Genomic DNA, 24,592 nt, shown 5'->3' on the forward strand with positions numbered 1-24,592 from the left:
GTTGATTCCATTCCATTCCATTTCATTCCATTGAATTCCATTCCATTCCATTCCATTCCATTCCATTCCATTCCATTCCATTCCATTCCGTTCTACTCGTGTTGATTCCATTCCATTCCATTCCATTCCATTCCATTCCATTCCATTCCACTCAATTCCATTCCATTCCATTCCATTCCATTCCATTCCATTCCATTCCATTCCATTCCATTCCATTCTACTCGGGTTGATTACATTCGATTCCATTCCATTCCATTCGATTCCATTCAATTCCATTCGATTCCATTCCATTCCATTCCATTCCATTCCATTCCATTCCATTCCATTCCATTCCATTCCGTTCTACTCGGGTTGATTCCATTCCATTCCATTCCACTCCATTCCATTCGATTCCATTCGATTCCATTCGATTCCATTCCATTCCATTCCATTTCATTCTATTCCATTGAATTCCATTCCATTCCATTCCATTCCATTCCAATCCATTCCATTCTACTCGGGTTGATTCCATTCCATTCCATTCCATTCCATTCCATTCCGTTCCCTTCTTCCCATTCCATTCGGTTCCGTTCGATTCCATTCGATTCCATTCCATTTCACTCCATTCCATTCCGTTCCGTTCCATTCCGTTCCATTCCGTTCCATTCCGTTCCATTCCATTCCATTCTACTCGGGTTGATTCCATTCTATTCCTCTCCATTCCATTCGATTCCATTCGATTCCATTCGATTCTATTCCATTCCATTCCATTCCATTCCATTTCATTTTTTCCATTGAATTCCATTCCATTCCATTTCATTCCATTCCAATCCATTCCAATCTACTCGTGTTGATTCCATTCCATTCCATTCCATTCCATTCCATTCCATTCCATTCCATTCCATTCCATTCCACTCAATTCCATTCCATTCCATTCCATTCCATTCCATTCCATTCCATTCCATTCCATTCCATTCCATTCCATTCCGTTCTACTCGGGTTGATTACATTCGATTCCATTCCATTCCATTTGATTCCATTCAATTCCATTCGATTCCATTCCATTCCATTCCATTCCATTCCATTCCATTCCAATCCATTACATTCTACTAGGGTTGATTCCATTCCATTCCAGTCCATTCCATTCCATTCCGTTCCATTCCATTCCATTCGGTTCCATTCGATTCCATTCGATTCCATTCCATTTCACTCCATTCCATTCCGTTCCGTTTCATTCCGTTCCATTCCGTTCCATTCCATTCCATTCCATTCCGTTCTACTCGAGTTGATTCCATTCTCTTCCACTCCATTCCATTCGATTCCATTCGATTCCATTCGATTCCATTCCATTCCATTCCATTCCATTCCATTTCATTCTATTCCATTGAATTCCTTTCCATTCCATTCCATTCCATTCCAATCCATTCCATTCTACTCGGGTTGATTCCATTCCATTCCATTCCGTTCCCTTCTTTCCATTCCATTCGGTTCCGTTCAATTCCATTCGATTCCATTCCATTTCACTCCATTCCATTCCGTTCCGTTCCGTTCCGTTCCGTTCCGTTCCGTTCCGTTCCATTCCATTCCATTCTACTCGGGTTGATTCCATTCTATTCCACTCCATTCCATTCGATTCCATTCGATTCCATTCGATTCTATTCCATTCCATTCCATTCCATTCCATTCCATTCCATTTCATTTTTTCCATTGAATTCCATTCCATTCCATTTCATTCCATTCCAATCCATTCCAATCTACTCGGGTTGATTCCATTCCATTCCATTCCATTCCATTCCATTCCATTCCATTCCATTCGATTCCATTCCATTCCATTCCATTCGATTCCATTCCATTCCATTCCATTCCATTCCATTCCATTCCATTCGATTCCATTCGATTCGATTCCATTCCATTCCATTCCATTCCATTCCATTCCATTCAATTCCATTCCATTCCTTTCCGTTCTACTCGGGTTCATTCCATTCCATTCCATTCCATTCCATTCCATTCTATGCCATTGAATTCCATTCCATTCCATTCCATTCCATTCCATTCCATTCCCTTCCATTCCATTCCATTCCATTCCATTCCATTCCGTTCTACTCGGGTTGATTCCATTCCATTCCATTCCCTTCCATTCCATTCCATTCCATTCCATTCCATTCCGTTCTAATCGGGTTGATTCCATTCCATTCCATTCCATTCCATTCGATTCCATTCCATTCCATTCCATTCCATTCCATTCGATTCCATTCCATTCCATTCCATTCCATTCCATTCCAGTCCATTCCATTCTGCTCGGGTTGATTCCATTCCATTCCATTCCATTCCATTGCATTCCATTCCCTTCCATTCCATTCCATTAGGTTCCATTCGATTCCATTTGATTCCATTCCATTTCACTCCATTCCATTCCGTTCCGTTCCATTCTGTTCCGTTCAGTTCCGTTCTATTCGGGTTGATTCCATTCTATTCCACTCCATTCCATTCGATTCCATTCCATTCCATTCGATTCCATTCGATTCCATTCCATTCCTTTCCATTCCTTTCCATTCCCTTCCATTCTATTCTATTGAATTACATTCCATTCCATTCCATTCCATTCCTTTCCATTCCGTTCTACTCGGGTTCATTCCATTCCATTCCATTCCATTCCATTTCATTCCATTCCATTCCATTCCTTTCCATTCCATTCCATTCCATTCCATTCCATTCCTTTCCATTCCATTCCATTCCATTCCATTCCATTTCATTTCATTCTATTCCATAGAATTCCATTCCATTCCATTCCATTCCATTCCAATCCATTCCATTCTACTCGGGTTGATTCCATTCCATTCCATTCCATTCCATTCCATTCCATTCCATTCCATTCCATTCCATTCCATTCCGTTCTACTCGGGTTCATTCCATTCCATTCCATTCCATTCCATTCTATTCCATTGAATTCCATTCCATTCCATTCCATTCCATTCCATTCCATTCCATTCCATTCCGTTCTACTCGGGTTGATTCCATTCCCTTCCATTCCATTCCATTCCATTCCATTAAATTCCATTCCATTCCATTCCATTCCTTTCCATTCCATTCCATTCCATTCCATTCCTTTCTACTCGGGTTGATTCCATTCCATTCCATTCCATTCCATTCCATTCCATTCCATTCCATTCCATTCCATTCCATTCGATTGCATTCCATTCCATTCCATTCCATTCCATTCCATTCCATTCCATTCCATTCCATTCCATTACAATCCATTCCATTCTTCTCGGGTTGATTCCATTCCATTTCATTCCATTCCATTCTATTCCATTGAATTCCATTCCATTCCATTCCATTCCATTCCGTTCCGTTCCATTCCATTCGATTCCATTCCATTCCATTCCATTCCATTCCATTCCATTCGATTCCATTCCATTACATTACATTCCATTCCATTCCATTCAATTCCATTCCATTCCATTCCATTCTATTCCATTGAAGTCCATTCCATTCCATTCCATTCCATTCCAATCCACTCCATTCTGCTCGGGTTGATTCCATTCCATTCCATTCCATTCCATTCCATTCCGTTCCATTCCATTCGATTCCATTCGATTCCATTCGATTCGATTCCATTCCATTCCATTCCATTCATTCCATTCCATTCCATTCCATTCCTTTCCATTCCAATCCATTCCGTTCTACTCGGGTTGATTCCATTCCATTCCATTCCATTCCATTCCATTCCATTCCATTCCATTCCATTCCATTCCATTCGATTCAGTTCCATTCCATTCCATTCTATTCCATTCCATTCCATTCTATTCCATTGAATTCCATTCCATTCCATTCCATTCCATTCCATTCCATTCCATTCCATTCCTTTCCATTCCATTCCGTTCTACTCGGGTTGATTCCATTCCATTCCATTCCATTCCATTCCATTCCATTCCATTCCATTCCATTCCATTCAATTCCATTCCATTCCATTCCATTCCATTCCATTCCATTCCACTCCATTCCATCCGATTCCATTCTATTCCATTCCATTCCATTCAATTCCATTCCATTCCATTCCATTCTATTCCATTGAAGTCCATTCGATTCAGTTCCATTCCATTCCATTCGGTTCCTATCGATTCCATTCGATTCCATTCCCTTTCACTCAATTCCATTCCGTTCCGTTCCGTTCCGTTCCGTTCCGTTCCGTTCTATTCAGGTTGATTCCATTCTATTCCTCTCCATTCCATTCGATTCCATTCTATTCCATTCGATTCCATTCCATTCCATTCCATTCCATTCCATTCCATTCTATTCTATTGAATTCCATTCCATTCCACTCCATTCCATTCCATTCCATTCCATTCCATTCCACTCCATTTAATTCCCTTCTTTCCATTCCATTCGGTTCCGTTCGATTCCATTCGATTCCATTCCATTTCACTCCATTCCATTCGGTTCCGTTCCGTTCCGTTCCGTTCCGTTCCGTTCCATTCCATTCCGTTCTACTCGGGTTGATTCCATTCTATTCCACTCCATTCCATTCGATTCCATTCGATTCCATTCGATTCCATTCCATTCCATTCCATTCCATTCCATTCCATTCCAATCCATTCCAATCTACTCGGGTTGATTCCATTCCATTCCATTCCATTCCATTCCATTCCACTCCATTCCATTCCATTCGATTCCATTCGATTCCATTCCATTCCATTCCATTCCATTCGATTCCATTCCATTCCAATCCATTCCATTCCATTCCATTCGATTCCATTCCATTCCATTCCATTCAATTCCATTTCATTTTTTCCACTGAATTCCATTCCATTCCATTCCATTCCATTCCAATCCATTCCAATCTACTCGGGTTGATTCCATTCCATTCCATTCCTTTCCATTCCTTTCCATTCCATTCCATTCCATTCGATTCCATTCGATTCCATTCGATTCCATTCCATTCCATTCCATTCCATTCCATTCCATTCCATTGCATTCCATTCGATTCCATTCGATTCCATTCCATTTCATTCCATTCCATTCCATTCAATTCCATTCCATTCCATTCCGTTCTACTCGGGTTCATTCCATTCCATTCCATTCCATTCCATTCTATTCCATTGAATTCCATTCCATTGAATTCCATTCCATTAAATTCCATTCCATTCCATTCCATTCCATTCCATTCCGTTCTACTCGGGTTGATTCCATTCCATTCAATTCCATTCCATTCCATTCCAATGAATTCCATTCCATTCCATTCCATTCCATTCCATTGCATTCCATTCCATTCCATTCCATTCCATTCCATTCCATTCCATTCCGTTCTACTCGGGTTGATTCCATTCCATTCCATTCCATTCCATTCCATTCCATTCCATTCCATTCCATTCCATTCCCTTCCATTCCATTCCATTCGGTTCCATTCGACTCCATTTGATTCCATTCCATTACACTCCATTCCATTCCGTTCCGTTCCGTTCCGTTCCCTTCCGTTCCATTCTATTCGGGTTGATTCCACTCTATTCCACTCCATTCCATTCGATTCCATTCGATTCCATTCGATTCCATTCCATTCCATTCCATTCCTTTCCATTCCCCTCCATTCCATTCTATTGAATTTCATTCCATTCCATTCCATTCCATTCCTATCCATTCCATTCTACTCGGGTAGATTCCATTCCATTCCATTCCATTCCATTCCATTCCATTCCATTCCATTCCATTCCATTCCATTCCATTCCGTTCTACTCGGGTTGATTCCATTCCATTCCATTCCATTCCATTCCATTCCATTCCATTCCATTCCATTCCGTTCTACTCGCGTCCATTCCATTCCTTTCCATTCCTTTCGATTCCATTCCATTCCATTCGATTCCATTCCATTCCATTCCATTCCAATCCATTCCATTCTACTCGGGTTGATTCCATTCAATTCCATTCCATTCCATTCCATTCCATTCCATTCCATTCCATTCCATTCCATTCCATTTCATTACAGTCCATTCGATTCGATTCCATTCGATTCCATTCCACTGCATTGCATTCCATTCCATTCCATTCCATTCCATTCCATTCCATTCCATTCCATTCCATTCCATTCCATTCCGTTCCATTCCTTTCTACTCGGGTTGATTCCATTCCATTCCATTCCATTCCATTCTATTCCATTGAATTCCATTCCATTCCATTCCATTCCATTCCATTCCATTCCATTCCACTCCATTCCATTCCATTCCATTCCATTCCATTCCATTCCATTCCATTCCATTGCATTCCGTTCCATTCCATTGAATTCCATTCCATTCCATTCCATTCCATTCCATTCCATTCCATTCCTTTCCATTCCATTCCATTCCGTTCTACTCGGGTTGATTCCATTCCATTCCATTTCATTCCATTGAATTCCATTCCATTCCATTCCATTCCATTCCATTCCATTCCATTCCATTCCATTCCGTTCTACTCGTGTTGATTCCATTCCATTCCATTCCATTCCATTCCATTCCATTCCATTCCATTCCATTCCACTCAATTCCATTCCATTCCATTCCATTCCATTCCATTCCATTCCATTCCATTCCATTCCATTCCATTCTACTCGGGTTGATTACATTCTATTCCATTCCATTCCATTCGATTCCATTCAATTCCATTCGATTCCATTCCATTCCATTCCATTCCATTCCATTCCATTCCATTCCATTCCATTCCATTCCATTCCATTCCATTCCGTTCTACTCGGGTTGATTCCATTCCATTCCATTCCACTCCATTCCATTCGATTCCATTCGATTCCATTCGATTCCATTCCATTCCATTCCATTCCATTTCATTCTATTCCATTGAATTCCATTCAATTCCATTCCATTCTATTCCAATCCATTCCATTCTACTCGGGTTGATTCCATTCCATTCCATTCCATTCCATTCCATTCCGTTCCCTTCTTCCCATTCCATTCGGTTCCGTTCGATTCCATTCGATTCCATTCCATTTCACTCCATTCCATTCCGTTCCGTTCCATTCCGTTCCATTCCGTTCCATTCCGTTCCATTCCATTCCATTCTACTCGGGTTGATTCCATTCTATTCCTCTCCATTCCATTCGATTCCATTCGATTCCATTCGATTCTATTCCATTCAATTCCATTCCATTCCATTTCATTTTTTCCATTGAATTCCATTCCATTCCATTTCATTCCATTCCAATCCATTCCAATCTACTCGGGTTGATTCCATTCCACTCCATTCCATTCCATTCCATTCCATTCCATTCCATTCCATTCCATTCCATTCCGTTCCATTCCATTGAATTCCATTCCATTCCATTCCATTCCATTCCATTCCATTCCATTCCTTTCCATTCCATTCCATTCCGTTCTACTCGGGTTGATTCCATTCCATTCCATTCCATTCCATTGCATTCCATTCCATTCCATTCCATTCCATTCCATTCCATTCCATTCCATTCCATTCCGTTCTACTCGTGTTGAGTCCATTCCATTCCATTCCATTCCATTCCATTCCATTCCATTCCATTCCATTCCATTCCATTCCATTCCATTCCACTCAATTCCGTTCCATTCCATTCCATTCCATTCCATTCCGTTCTACTCGCGTCCATTCCATTCCATTCCATTCCATTCCATTCCATTCCATTCCGTTCCGTTCCATTCCATTCCATTCCATTCCATTCCATTCCGTTCTACTCGCGTCCATTCCATTCCATTCCATTCCATTCCATTCCATTCCATTCCATTCCACTCAATTCCATTCCATTCCATTCCATTCCATTCCATTCCATTCCATTCCATTCCATTCCATTCCATTCCGTTCTACTCGGGTTGATTTCATTCGATTCCATTCCATTCCATTCGATTCCATTCAATTCCATTCGATTCCATTCCATTCCATTCCATTCCATTCCATTCCATTCCATTCCATTCCATTCCATTCCGTTCTACTCGGGTTGATTCCATTCCATTCCATTCCATTCCATTCCATTCCATTCGATTCCATTCCATTCCATTCCATTCCAGTCCATTCCATTCCATTCCGTTCCATTCCATTCCATTCGGTTCCATTCGATTCCATTCGATTCCATTCCATTTCACTCCATTCCGTTCCGTCCAGTTTCATTCCGTTCCATTCCGTTCCATTCCGTTCCATTCCATTCCGTTCTACTCGAGTTGATTCCATTCTCTTCCACTTCCATTCCATTCGATTCCATTTGATTCCATTCGATTCCATTCCATTCCATTCCATTCCATTCTATTTCATTCTATTCCATTGAATTCCATTCCATTCCATTCCATTCCATTCCAATCCATTCCATTCTACTCGGGTTGATTCCATTCCATTCCATTCCATTCCATTCCATTCCGTTCCCTTCTTCCCATTCCATTCGGTTCCGTTCAATTCCATTCGATTCCATTCCATTTCACTCCATTCCATTCCGTTCCGTTCCATTCCGTTCCATTCCGTTCCATTCCGTTCCATTCCATTATATTCTACTCGGGTTGATTCCATTCTATTCCTCTCCATTCCATTCGATTCCATTCGATTCCATTCGATTCTATTCCATTCCATTCCATTCCATTCCATTCCATTCCATTTCATTTTTTCCATTGAATTCCATTCCATTCCATTTCATTCCATTCCAATCCATTCCAATCTACTCGGGTTGATTCCATTCCATTCCATTCCATTCCATTCCATTCCATTACATTACATTCCATTCCGTTCCATTCCATTGAATTCCATTCCATTCCATTCCATTCCATTCCATTCCATTCCATTCCATTCCTTTCCATTCCATTCCATTCCTTTCTACTCGGGTTGATTCCATTCCATTCCATTCCATTCCATTGAATTCCATTCCATTCCATTCCATTCCATTCCATTCCATTCCATTCCATTCCATTCCGTTCTACTCGGGTTGATTCCATTCCATTCCATTCCATTCCATTCCATTCCAATCTACTCGGGTTGATTCCATTCCATTCCATTCCATTCCATTCCATTCCATTCCATTCCATTCCATTACATTCCATTCCGTTCCATTCCATTGAATTCCATTCCATTCCATTCCATTCCATTCCATTCCATTCCATTCCATTCCATTCCATTCCATTCCGTTCTACTCGTGTTGATTCCATTCCGTTCCATTCCATTCCATTCCATTCCATTCCATTCCATTCCACTCAATTCCATTCCATTCCATTCCAGTCCATTCCATTCCATTCCATTCCATTCCATTCCATTCCGTTCTACTCGGGTTGATTACATTCGATTCCATTCCATTCCATTTGATTCCATTCAATTCCATTCGATTCCATTCCATTCCATTCCATTCCATTCCATTCCATTCCATTCCATTCCATTCCATTCCATTCCGTTCTACTCGGGTTGATTCCATTCCATTCCATTCCATTCCATTCGATTCCATTCGATTCCATTCGATTCCATTCCATTCCATTCCATTCCAATCCATTACATTCTACTAGGGTTGATTCCATTCCATTCCAGTCCATTCCATTCCATTCCGTTCCATTCCATTCCATTCGGTTCCATTCGATTCCATTCGATTCCATTCCATTTCACTCCATTCCATTCCTTTCCGTTTCATTCCGTTCCATTCCGTTCCATTCCGTTCCATTCCATTCCATTCTACTCGAGATGATTCCATTCTCTTCCACTCCATTCCATTCGATTCCATTCGATTCCATTCGATTCCATTCCATTCCATTCCATTCCATTCCATTTCATTCTATTCCATTGAATTCCATTCCATTCCATTCCAATCCATTCCATTCTACTCGGGTTGATTCCATTCCATTCCATTCCATTCCATTCCATTCCGTTCCCTTCTTCCCATTCCATTCGGTTCCGTTCCATTCCATTCGATTCCATTCCATTTCCCTCCATTCCATTCCGTTCCGTTCCATTCCGTTCCATTCCGTTCCATTCCGTTCCATTCCATTCCATTCTACTCGGGTTGATTCCATTCTATTCCACTCCATTCCATTCAATTCTCTCCATTCCATTCCATTTCATTTTTTCCATTGAATTCCATTCCATTCCATTTCATTCCATTCCAATCCATTCCAATCTACTCGGGTTGATTCCATTCCATTCCATTCCATTCCATTCCATTCCATTCCGTTCCATTCCATTCCATTCGATTCCATTCCATTCCATTCCATTCGATTCCATTCCATTCCATTCCATTCCATTCCATTCCTTTCCATTCGATTCCATTCCATTCCATTCCATTCCATTCCATTCAATTCCATTCCATTCCATTCCGTTCTACTCGGGTTCATTCCATTCCATTCCATTCCATTCCATTCCATTCTATTCCATTGAATTCCATTCCATTCCATTCCATTCCATTCCATTCCATTCCATTCCATTCCGTTCTACTCGGGTTGATTCCATTCCATTCCATTCCATTCCATTCCATTCCATTCCATTCCATTCCATTCCGTTCTACTCGGGTTGATTCCATTCTATTCCATTCCATTCCATTCCATTCCATTCCATTGCATTCCATTCCCTTCCATTCCATTCCATTCGGATCCATTCGATTCCATTTGATTCCATTCCATTTCACTCCATTCCATTCCGTTCCGTTCCGTTCTGTTCCGTTCCGTTCCGTTCTATTCGGGTTGATTCCATTCTATTCCACTCCATTCCATTCGATTCCATTCGATTCCATTCGATTCCATTCCATTCCATTCCATTCCTTTCCATTCCTTTCCATTCCCTTCCATTCTATTCTATTGAATTCCATTCCATTCCATTCCATTCCATTCCATTCCATTCCGTTCTACTCGGGTTCATTCCATTCCATTCCATTCCATTCCATTCCATTCCATTCCATTCCATTCCATTCCTTTCCATTCCATTCCATTCCATTCCATTCCATTTCATTTCATTCTATTCCACAGAATTACATTCCATTCCATTCCATTCCATTCCATTCCATTCCATTCTACTCGGGTTGATTCCATTCCATTCCATTCCATTCCATTCTACTCGGGTTGATTCCATTCCATTCCATTCCATTCCATTCCATTCCATTCCATTCCATTCCACTCCATTCCATTCCATTCCATTCCATTCCATTCCATTCCATTCCATTCCCTTCCGTTCTACTCGGGTTCATCCCATTCCATTCCATTCCATTCCATTCTATTCCATTGAATTCCATTCCATTCCATTCCATTCCATTCCATTCCATTCCATTCCATTCCATTCCGTTCTACTCGGGTTGATTCCATTCCCTTCCATTCCATTCCATTCCATTCCATTGAATTCCATTCCATTCCATTCCATTCCTTTCCATTCCATTCCATTCCATTCCATTCCGTTCTACTCGGGTTGATTCCATTCCATTCCTTTCCATTCCATTCCATTCCATTCCATTCCATTCCATTCCATTCCATTCCATTACAATCCATTCCATTCTTCTCGGGTTGATTCCATTCCATTTCATTCCATTCCATTCTATTCCATTGAATTCCATTCCATTCCATTCCATTCCATTCCATTCCATTCCATTCCGTTCCATTCCATTCGATTCCATTCCATTCCATTCCATTCCATTCGATTCCATTCGATTCCATTCGATTCCATTCCATTCCATTCCATTCCATTCCATTCCATTCAATTCCATTCCATTCCATTCCATTCTATTCCATTGAAGTCCATTCCATTCCATTCCATTCCATTCCAATCCACTCCGTTCTACTCGGGTTGATTCCATTCCATTCCATTCCATTCCATTCCATTCCGTTCCATTCCATTCGATTCCATTCGATTCAATTCCATTCCATTCCATTCCATTCCATTCCATTCATTCCATTCCATTCCATTCCATTCCTTTCCATTCCAATCCATTCCGTTCTACTCGGGTTGATTCCATTCCATTCCATTCCATTCCATTCCATTCCATTCCATTCCATTCCGTTCTACTCGGGTTCATTCCATTCCATTCCATTCCATTCCATTCCATTCCATTCTATTCCATTGAATTCCATTCCATTCCATTCCATTCCATTCCATTCCATTCCATTCCATTCCATTCCATTCCATTCCATTCCATTCCATTCCATTCCGTTCTACTCAGGATGATTCCGTTCCATTCCATTCCATTCCATTCCATTCCATTCCATTCCGTTCCATTCCATTCCGTTCTACTCGGGTTGATTCCATTCCATTCCATTCCATTCCATTCCATTCCATTCCATTCCATTCCATTCCATTCCATTCCAGTCCATTCCATTCTACTCGGGTTGATTCCATTCCATTCCATTCCATTCCATTGCATTCCATTCCCTTCCATTCCATTCCATTCGGTTCCATTCGATTCCATTTGATTCCATTCCATTTCACTCCATTCCATTCCGTTCCGTTCCGTTCTGTTCCGTTCCGTTCCGTTCTATTCGGGTTGATTCCATTCTATTCCACTCCATTCCATTCGATTCCATTCGATTCCATTCGATTCCATTCCATTCCATTCCATTCCTTTCCATTCCTTTCCATTCCCTTCCATTCTATTCTATTGAATTCCATTCCATTCCATTCCGTTCCATTCCATTCCATTCCGTTCTACTCGGGTTCATTCCATTCCATTCCATTCCATTCCATTCCATTCCATTCCATTCCATTCCATTCCATTCCATTTCATTTCATTCTATCCAACAGAATTCCATTCCATTCCATTCCATTCCATTCCATTCCATTCCATTCTACTCGGGTTGATTCCATTCCATTCCATTCCATTCCATTCCATTCCATTGAATTCCATTCCATTCCATTCCATTCCATTCCATTCCATTCCATTCCATTCCATTCCATTCCATTCCATTCCATTCCATTCCGTTCTACTCGGGTTAATTCCATTCCCTTCCATTCCATTCCATTCCATTCCATTGAATTCCATTCCATTCCATTCCATTCCTTTCCATTCCATTCTACTCGGGTTGATTCCATTCCATTTCATTCCATTCCATTCTATTCCATTGAATTCCATTCCATTCCATTCCATTCCATTCCATTCCATTCCATTTCATTCCGTTCCATTCCATTCGATTCCATTCCATTCCATTCCATTCCATTCCATTCCATTCCATTCAATTCCATTCCATTCCATTCCGTTCTACTCGGGTTCATTCCATTCCATTCCATTCCATTCCATTCCATTATATTCCATTGAATTCCATTCCATTCCATTCCATTCCATTCCATTCCATTCCATTCCATTCCATTCCATTCCATTCCATTCCATTCCATTCCGTTCTACTCGGGTTGATTCCGTTCCATTCCATTCCATTCCATTCCATTCCATTCCATTCCATTCCGTTTTACTCGGGTTGATTCCATTCCATTCCATTCCATTCCATTCCATTCCATTCCATTCCATTCCATTCCATTCCATTCCATTCCATTCCATTCCAGTCCATTCCATTCTACTCGGGTTGATTCCATTCCATTCCATTCCATTCCATTGCATTCCATTCCCTTCCATTCCATTCCATTCGGTTCCATTCGATTCCATTTGATTCCATTCCATTTCACTCCATTCCATTCCGTTCCGTTCCGTCCTGTTCCGTTCCGTTCCGTTCTATTCGGGTTGATTCCATTCTATTCCACTCCATTCCATTCGATTCCATTCGATTCCATTCGATTCCATTCCATTCCATTCCATTCCTTTCCATTCCTTTCCATTCCCTTCCATTCTATTCTATTGAATTCCATTCCATTCCATTCCGTTCCATTCCATTCCATTCCGTTCTACTCGGGTTCATTCCATTCCATTCCATTCCATTCCATTCCATTCCATTCCATTCCTTTCCATTCCATTCCATTCCATTCCATTCCATTTCATTCTATCCAACAGAATTCCATTCCATTCCATTCCATTCCATTCCATTCCATTCCATTCTACTCGGGTTGATTCCATTCCATTCCATTCCATTCCATTCCATTCCATTGAATTCCATTCCATTCCATTCCATTCCATTCCATTCCATTCCATTCCATTCCATTCCATTCCATTCCGTTCTACTCGGGTTGATTCCATTCCCTTCCATTCCATTCCATTCCATTCCATTGAATTCCATTCCATTCCATTCCATTCCATTCCATTCCATTCCATTCCATTCCATTCCAGTCCATTCCATTCCAGTCCATTCCATTCTACTCGGGTTGATTCCATTCCATTCCATTCCATTCCATTGCATTCCATTCCCTTCCATTCCATTCCATTCGGTTCCTTTCGATTCCATTTGATTCCATTCCATTTCACTCCATTCCATTCCGTTCCGTTCCGTTCTGTTCCGTTCCGTTCCGTTCTATTCGGGTTGATTCCATTCTATTCCACTCCATTCCATTCGATTCCATTCGATTCCATTCGATTCCATTCCATTCCATTCCATTCCTTTCCATTCCTTTCCATTCCCTTCCATTCTATTCTATTGAATTCCATTCCATTCCATTCCGTTCCATTCCATTCCATTCCGTTCTACTCGGGTTCATTCCATTCCATTCCATTCCATTCCATTCCATTCCATTCCATTCCATTCCATTCCTTTCCATTCCATTCCATTCCATTCCATTCCATTCCATTTCATTTCATTCTATTCCACAGAATTCCATTCCATTCCATTCCATTCCATTCCATTCCATTCTACTCGGGTTGATTCCATTCCATTCCATTCCATTCCATTCCATTCCATTCCATTCCATTCCATTCCATTCCATTCCGTTCTACTCGGGTTGATTCCATTCCCTTCCATTCCATTCCATTCTATTCCATTGAATTCCATTCCATTCCATTACATTCCATTCCATTCCATTCCATTCCATTCCATTCCGTTCTACTCGGGTTGATTCCATTCCCTTCCATTCCATTCCATTCCATTCCATTGAATTCCATTCCATTCCATTCCATTCCTTTCCATTCCATTCCATTCCATTCCATTCCGTTCTACTCGGGTTGATTCCATTCCATTCCATTCCATTCCATTCCATTCCATTCCATTCCATTCGATTCCATTCCATTCCATTCCATTCCATTCCATTCCATTCCATTCCATTCCATTACAATCCATTCCATTCTTCTCGGGTTGATTCCATTCCATTTCATTCCATTCCATTCTATTCCATTGAATTCCATTCCATTCCATTCCATTCCATTCCATTCCATTCCATTCCATTCCGTTCCATTCCATTCGATTCCATTCCATTCCATTCCATTCCATTCGATTCCATTCGATTCCATTCGATTCCATTCCATTACATTCCATTCCATTCCATTCAATTCAATTCCATTCCATTCCATTCCATTCTATTCCATTGAAGTCCATTCCATTCCATTCCATTCCATTCCAATCCACTCCGTTCTACTCGGGTTGATTCCATTCCATTCCATTCCATTCCATTCCATTCCGTTCCATTCCATTCGATTCCATTCGATTCCATTCGATTCCATTCCATTCCATTCATTCCATTCCATTCCATTCCATTCCTTTCCATTCCAATCCATTCCGTTCTACTCTGGTTGATTCCATTCCATTCCATTCCATTCCATTCCATTCCATTCCATTCCATTCCATTCCATTCCATTCCATTCGATTCAATTCCATTCCATTCCATTCTATTCCATTCCATTCCATTCTATTCCATTGAATTCCATTCCATTCCATTCCATTCCATTCCATTCCATTCCATTCCATTCCATTCCATTCCATTCCATTCCATTCCGTTCTACTCGGGTTGATTCCATTCCATTCCATTCCATTCCATTCCATTCCATTCCATTCCATTCCATTCCATTCCATTCCATTCCACTCCATTCCATCCGATTCCATTCTATTCCATTCCATTCCATTCAATTCCATTCCATTCCATTCCATTCTATTCCATTGAAGTCCATTCCATTCCATTCCATTCCATTCCATTCCAATCCACTCCATTGTACTCGGGTTGATTCCATTCCATTCCATTCCATTCCATTCCATTCCATTCCATTCGATTCCATTCCATTCCATTCCATTCGATTCCATTCCATTGCATTCCATTCCATTCCATTCCTTTCGATACTATTCCATTCCATTCCATTCCACTCGAATCAATTCCATTCCATTCCATTCCATTCCATTCCATTCCATTCCATTCCATTCCATTCCATTCCATTCCATTCCATTCCATTCCATCCCATTCCATTCCATTCCGTTCAACTCGGGTTCATTCCATTCCATTCCATTCCATTCCATTCTATTCCATTGAATTCCATTCCATTCCATTCCATTCCATTCCATTCCATTCCATTCCATTCCATTCCATTCCATTCCATTCCATTCCACTCCATTCCATTCCATTCCACTCCATTCCATTCCATTCCAATCCATTCCATTCTACTCGGGTTGATTCCATTCCATTCCATTCCATTCCCTTCCATTCCATTCCATTCGGTTCCTATCGATTCCATTCGATTCCATTCGATTTCACTCAATTCCATTCCGTTCCGTTCCGTTCCGTTCCGTTCCGTTCTATTCAGGTTGATTCCATTCTATTCCACTCCATTCCATTCGATTCCATTCTATTCCATTCGATTCCATTCCATTCCATTCCATTCCATTCCATTCTATTCTATTGAATTCCATTCCTTTCCACTCCATTGCATTCCATTCCAATCCATTCCATTCTACTCGGGTTGATTCCATTCCATTCCATTCCATTCCATTCCACTCCATTTAATTCCCTTCTTTCCATTCCATTCGGTTCCATTCGATTCCATTCGATTCCATTCCATTTCACTCCATTCCATTCGGTTCCGTTCCGTTCCGTTCCGTTCCGTTCCGTTCCGTTCCATTCCATTCCGTTCTGCTCGGGTTGATTCCATTCTATTCCACTCCATTCCATTCGATTCCATTCTATTCCATTCGATTCGATTCCATTCCATTCCATTCCATTCCATTCCATTCTATTCTATTGAATTCCATTCCATTCCACTCCATTCCATTCCATTCCATTCCATTCCATTCCACTCCATTTAATTCCCTTCTTTCCATTCCATTCGGTTCCGTTCGATTCCATTCGATTCCATTCCATTTCACTCCATTCCATTCGGTTCCGTTCCGTTCCGTTCCGTTCCGTTCCGTTCCATTCCATTCCGTTCTACTCGGGTTGATTCCATTCTATTCCACTCCATTCCATTCGATTCCATTAGATTCCATTCGATTCCATTCCATTCCATTCCATTCCATTCCATTCCATTCCAATCCATTCCAATCTACTCGGGTTGATTCCATTCCATTCCATTCCATTCCATTCCATTCCACTCCATTCCATTCCATTCGATTCCATTCGATTCCATTCCATTCCATTCCATTCCATTCGATTCCATTCCATTCCATTCCATTCCATTCCATTCCATTCGATTCCATTACATTCCATTCCATTCAATTCCATTTCATTTTTTCCACTGAATTCCATTCCATTCCATTCCATTCCATTCCAATCCATTCCAATCTACTCGGGTTGATTCCATTCCATTCCATTCCTTTCCATTCCTTTCCATTCCATTCCATTCCATTCGATTCCATTCGATTCCATTCGATTCCATTCCATTCCATTCCATTCCATTCCATTCCACTCCATTGCATTCCATTCGATTCCATTCGATTCCATTCCATTTCATTCCATTCCATTCCATTCAATTCCATTCCATTCCATTCCGTTCTACTCGGGTTCATTCCATTCCATTCCATTCCATTCCGTTCTATTCCATTGAATTCCATTCCATTGAATTCCATTCCATTAAATTCCATTCCATTCCATTCCATTCCATTCCATTCCGTTCTACTCGGGTTGATTCCATTCCATTCAATTCCATTCCATTCCATTCCAATGAATTCCATTCCATTCCATTCCATTCCATTCCATTGCATTCCATTCCATTCCATTCCATTCCATTCCATTCCATTCCATTCCATTCCGTTCTACTCGGGTTGATTCCATTCCATTCCATTCCATTCCATTCCATTCCATTCCATTCCATTCCCTTCCATTCCATTCCATTCGGTTCCATTCGACTCCATTTGATTCCATTCCATTACACTCCATTCCATTCCGTTCCGTACCGTTCCGTTCCCTTCCGTTCCATTCTATTCGGGTTGATTCCACTCTATTCCACTCCATTCCATTCGATTCCATTCGATTCCATTCGATTCCATTCCATTCCATTCCATTCCTTTCCATTCCCCTCCATTCCATTCTATTGAATTACATTCCATTCCATTCCATTCCATTCCTATCCATTCCATTCTACTCGGGTAGATTCCATTCCATTCCATTCCATTCCATTCCATTCCATTCCATTCCATTCCATTCCATTCCATTCCGTTCTACTCGGGTTGATTCCATTCCATTCCATTCCATTCCATTCCATTCCATTCCATTCCATTCCATTCCGTTCTACTCGCGTCCATTCCATTCCTTTCCATTCCTTTCGATTCCATTCCATTCCATTCGATTCCATTCCATTCCATTCCATTCCAATCCATTCCATTCTACTCGGGTTGATTCCATTCAATTCCATTCCATTCCATTCCATTCCATTCCATTCCATTCCATTCCATTCCATTCCATTTCATTACAGTCCATTCGATTCGATTCCATTCGATTCCATTCCACTGCATTGCATTCCATTCCATTCCATTCCATTCCATTCCATTCCATTCCATTCCATTCCATTCCATTCCATTCCGTTCCATTCCTTTCTACTCGGGTTGATTCCATTCCATTCCATTCCATTCCATTCTATTCCATTGAATTCCATTCCATTCCATTCCATTCCATTCCATTCCATTCCATTCCACTCCATTCCATTCCATTCCATTCCATTCCATTCCATTCCATTCCATTCCATTGCATTCAGTTCCATTCCATTGAATTCCATTCCATTCCATTCCATTCCATTCCATTCCATTCCATTCCTTTCCATTCCATTCCATTCCGTTCTACTCGGGTTGATTCCATTCCATTCCATTTCATTCCATTGAATTCCATTCCATTCCATTCCATTCCATTCCATTCCATTCCATTCCATTCCATTCCATTCCGTTCTACTCGTGTTGATTCCATTCCATTCCATTCCATTCCATTCCATTTCATTTTTTCCATTGAATTCCATTCCATTCCATTTCATTCCATTCCAATCCATTCCAATCTACTCGGGTTGATTCCATTCCATTCCATTCCATTCCATTCCATTCCATTCCATTACATTCCATTCCGTTCCATTCCATTGAATTCCATTCCATTCCATTCCATTCCATTCCATTCCATTCCATTCCATTCCTTTCCATTCCATTCCATTCCTTTCTACTCGGGTTGATTCCATTCCATTCCATTCCATTCCATTGAATTCCATTCCATTCCATTCCATTCCATTCCATTCCATTCAATTCCATTCCATTCCGTTCTACTCGGGTTGATTCCATTCCATTCCATTCCATTCCATTCCATTCCAATCTACTCGGGTTGATTCCATTCCATTCCATTCCATTCCATTCCATTCCATTCCATTCCATTCCATTCCATTCCATTCCATTCCATTCCATTACATTACATTCCGTTCCATTCCATTGAATTCCATTCCATTCCATTCCATTCCATTCCATTCCATTCCATTCCATTCCATTCCGTTCTACTCGTGTTGATTCCATTCCGTTCCATTCCATTCCATTCCATTCCATTCCATTCCATTCCACTCAATTCCATTCCATTCCATTCCAGTCCATTCCATTCCATTCCATTCCATTCCGTTCTACTCGGGTTGATTACATTCGATTCCATTCCATTCCATTTGATTCCATTCAATTCCATTCGATTCCATTCCATTCCATTCCATTCCATTCCATTCCATTCCATTCCATTCCATTCCATTCCATTCCGTTCTACTCGGGTTGATTCCATTCCATTCCATTCCATTCCATTCGATTCCATTCGATTCCATTCGATTCCATTCCATTCCATTCCATTCCAATCCATTACATTCTACTAGGGTTGATTCCATTCCATTCCAGTCCATTCCATTCCATTCCGTTCCATTCCATTCCATTCGGTTCCATTCGATTCCATTCGATTCCATTCCATTTCACTCCATTCCATTCCTTTCCGTTTCATTCCGTTCCATTCCGTTCCATTCCGTTCCATTACATTCCATTCTACTCGAGATGATTCCATTCTCTTCCACTCCTTTCCATTCGATTCCATTCGATTCCATTCGATTCCATTCCATTCCATTCCATTCGATTCCATTTCATTCTATTCCATTGAATTCCATTCCATTCCATTCCAATCCATTCCATTCTACTCGGGTTGATTCCATTCCATTCCATTCCATTCCATTCCATTCCGTTCCCTTCTTCCCATTCCATTCGGTTCCGTTCCATTCCATTCGATTCCATTCCATTTCCCTCCATTCCATTCCGTTCCGTTCCATTCCGTTCCATTCCGTTCCATTCCGTTCCATTCCATTCCATTCTACTCGGGTTGATTCCATTCTATTCCACTCCATTCCATTCAATTCTCTCCATTCCATTCCATTTCATTTTTTCCATTGAATTCCATTCCATTCCATTTCATTCCATTCCAATCCATTCCAATCTACTCGGGTTGATTCCATTCCATTCCATTCCATTCCATTCCATTCCATTCCGTTCCATTCCATTCCATTCGATTCCATTCCATTCCATTCCATTCGATTCCATTCCATTCCATTCCATTCCATTCCATTCCATTCCATTCGATTCCATTCCATTCCATTCCATTCCATTCCATTCAATTCCATTCCATTCCATTCCGTTCTACTCGGGTTCATTCCATTCCATTCCATTCCATTCCATTCCATTCTATTCCATTGAATTCCATTCCATTCCATTCCATTCCATTCTATTCCATTCCATTCCATTCCGTTCTACTCGGGTTGATTCCATTCCATTCCATTCCATTCCATTCCATTCCATTCCATTCCATTCCATTCCGTTCTACTCGGGTTGATTCCATTCCATTCCATTCCATTCCATTCCATTCCATTCCATTGCATTCCATTCCCTTCCATTCCATTCCATTCGGTTCCATTCGATTCCATTTGATTCCATTCCATTTCACTCCATTCCATTCCGTTCCGTTCCGTTCTGTTCCGTTCCGTTCCATTCTATTCGGGTTGATTCCATTCTATTCCACTCCATTCCATTCGATTCCATTCGATTCCATTCGATTCCATTCCATTCCATTCCATTCCTTTCCATTCCTTTCCATTCCCTTCCATTCTATTCTATTGAATTCCATTCCATTCCATTCCATTCCATTCCATTCCATTCCGTTCTACTCGGGTTCATTCCATTCCATTCCATTCCATTCCATTCCATTCCATTCCATTCCATTCCATTCCATTCCATTCCTTTCCATTCCATTCCATTCCATTCCATTCCATTTCATTTCATTCTATTCCACAGAATTACATTCCATTCCATTCCATTCCATTCCATTCCATTCTACTCGGGTTGATTCCATTCCATTCCATTCCATTCCATTCTACTCGGGTTGATTCCATTCCATTCCATTCCATTCCATTCCATTCCATTCCATTCCACTCCATTCCATTCCATTCCATTCCATTCCATTCCATTCCATTCCATTCCCTTCCGTTCTACTCGGGTTGATTCCATTCCATTCCATTCCATTGCATTCCATTCCATTCCATTCCATTCCATTACAATCCATTGCATTCTTCTCGGGTTGATTCCATTCCATTTCATTCCATTCCATTCTATTCCATTGAATTCCATTCCATTCCATTCCATTCCATTCCATTCCATTCCATTCCATTCCGTTCCATTCCATTCGATTCCATTCCATTCCATTCCATTCCATTCGATTCCATTCGATTACATTCGATTCCATTCCATTCCATTCCATTCCATTCCATTCCATTCAATTCCATTCCATTCCATTCCATTCTATTCCATTGAAGTCCATTCCATTCCATTCCATTCCATTCCAATCCACTCCGTTCTACTCGGGTTGATTCCATTCCATTCCATTCCATTCCATTCCATTCCGTTCCATTCCATTCGATTCCATTCGATTCCATTCCATTCCATTCCATTCCATTCCATTCCATTCATTCCATTCCATTCCATTCCATTCCTTTCCATTCCAATCCATTCCGTTCTACTCGGGTTGATTCCATTCCATTCCATTCCATTCCATTCAATTCCATTCCATTCCATTCCGTTCTACTCGGGTTCATTCCATTCCATTCCATTCCATTCCATTCCATTCTATTCCATTGAATTCCATTCCATTCCATTCCATTCCATTCCATTCCATTCCATTCCATTCCATTCCATTCCATTCCATTCCATTCCATTCCATTCCGTTCTACTCGGGATGATTCCGTTCCATTCCATTCCATTCCATTCCATTCCATTCCATTCCGTTCCATTCCATTCCGTTCTACTCGGGTTGATTCCATTCCATTCCATTCCATTCCATTCCATTCCATTCCAGTCCATTCCATTCTACTCGGGTTGATTCCATTCCATTCCATTCCATTCCATTGCATTCCATTCCCTTCCATTCCATTCCATTCGGTTCCATTCGATTCCATTTGATTCCATTCCATTTCACTCCATTCCATTCCGTTCCGTTCCGTTCTGTTCCGTTCCGTTCCGTTCTATTCGGGTTGATTCCATTCTATTCCACTCCATTCCATTCGATTCCATTCGATTCCATTCGATTCCATTCCATTCCATTCCATTCCTTTCCATTCCTTTCCATTCCCTTCCATTCTATTCTATTGAATTCCATTCCATTCCATTCCGTTCCATTCCATTCCATTCCGTTCTACTCGGGTTCATTCCATTCCATTCCATTCCATTCCATTCCATTCCATTCCATTCCATTCCATTCCATTCCATTCCATTCCATTTCATTTCATTCTATCCAACAGAATTCCATTCCATTCCATTCCATTCCATTCCATTCCATTCCATTCTACTCGGGTTGATTCCATTCCATTCCATTCCATTCCATTCCATTCCATTGAATTCCATTCCATTCCATTCCATTCCATTCCATTCCATTCCATTCCATTCCATTCCATTCCATTCCGTTCTACTCGGGTTAATTCCATTCCCTTCCATTCCATTCCATTCCATTCCATTGAATTCCATTCCATTCCATTCCATTCCTTTCCATTCCGTTCTACTCGGGTTGATTCCATTCCATTTCATTCCATTCCATTCTATTCCATTGAATTCCATTCCATTCCATTCCATTCCATTCCATTCCATTCCATTCCATTCCGTTCCATTCCATTCGATTCCATTCCATTCCATTCCATTCCATTCCATTCCATTCCATTCAATTCCATTCCATTCCATTCCGTTCTACTCGGGTTCATTCCATTCCATTCCATTCCATTCCATTCCATTATATTCCATTGAATTCCATTCCATTCCATTCCATTCCATTCCATTCCATTCCATTCCATTCCATTCCATTCCATTCCATTCCATTCCATTCCATTCCATTCCATTCCGTTCTACTCGGGTTGATTCCGTTCCATTCCATTCCATTCCATTCCATTCCATTCCATTCCATTCCGTTTTACTCGGGTTGATTCCATTCCATTCCATTCCATTCCATTCCATTCCATTCCATTCCATTCCATTCCATTCCATTCCATTCCAGTCCATTCCATTCTACTCGGGTTGATTCCATTCCATTCCATTCCATTCCATTGCATTCCATTCCCTTCCATTCCATTCCATTCGGTTCCATTCGATTCCATTTGATTCCATTCCATTTCACTCCATTCCATTCCGTTCCGTTCCGTTCTGTTCCGTTCCGTTCCGTTCTATTCGGGTTGATTCCATTCTATTCCACTCCATTCCATTCGATTCCATTCGATTCCATTCGATTCCATTCCATTCCATTCCACTCCTTTCCATTCCTTTCCATTCCCTTCCATTCTATTCTATTGAATTCCATTCCATTCCATTCCGTTCCATTCCATTCCATTCCATTCTACTCGGGTTCATTCCATTCCATTCCATTCCATTCCATTCCATTCCATTCCATTCCATTCCTTTCCATTCCATTCCATTCCATTCCATTCCATTTCATTTCATTCTATCCAACAGAATTCCATTCCATTCCATTCCATTCCATTCCATTCCATTCCATTCTACTCGGGTTGATTCCATTCCATTCCATTCCATTCCATTCCATTCCATTGAATTCCATTCCATTCCATTCCATTCCATTCCATTCCATTCCATTCCATTCCATTCCATTCCGTTCTACTCGGGTTGATTCCATTCCCTTCCATTCCATTCCATTCCATTCCATTGAATTCCATTCCATTCCATTCCATTCCATTCCATTCCATTCCATTCCATTCCATTCCATTCCAGTCCATTCCATTCCAGTCCATTCCATTCTACTCGGGTTGATTCCATTCCATTCCATTCCTTTCCATTGCATTCCATTCCCTTCCATTCCATTCCATTCGGTTCCTTTCGATTCCATTTGATTCCATTCCATTTCA

The sequence above is a fragment of the Gorilla gorilla genome, chromosome 15, assembly GCF_029281585.2.
Source record: "Gorilla gorilla gorilla isolate KB3781 chromosome 15, NHGRI_mGorGor1-v2.1_pri, whole genome shotgun sequence".
NCBI classification, from domain to species: Eukaryota; Metazoa; Chordata; class Mammalia; order Primates; family Hominidae; genus Gorilla; species Gorilla gorilla.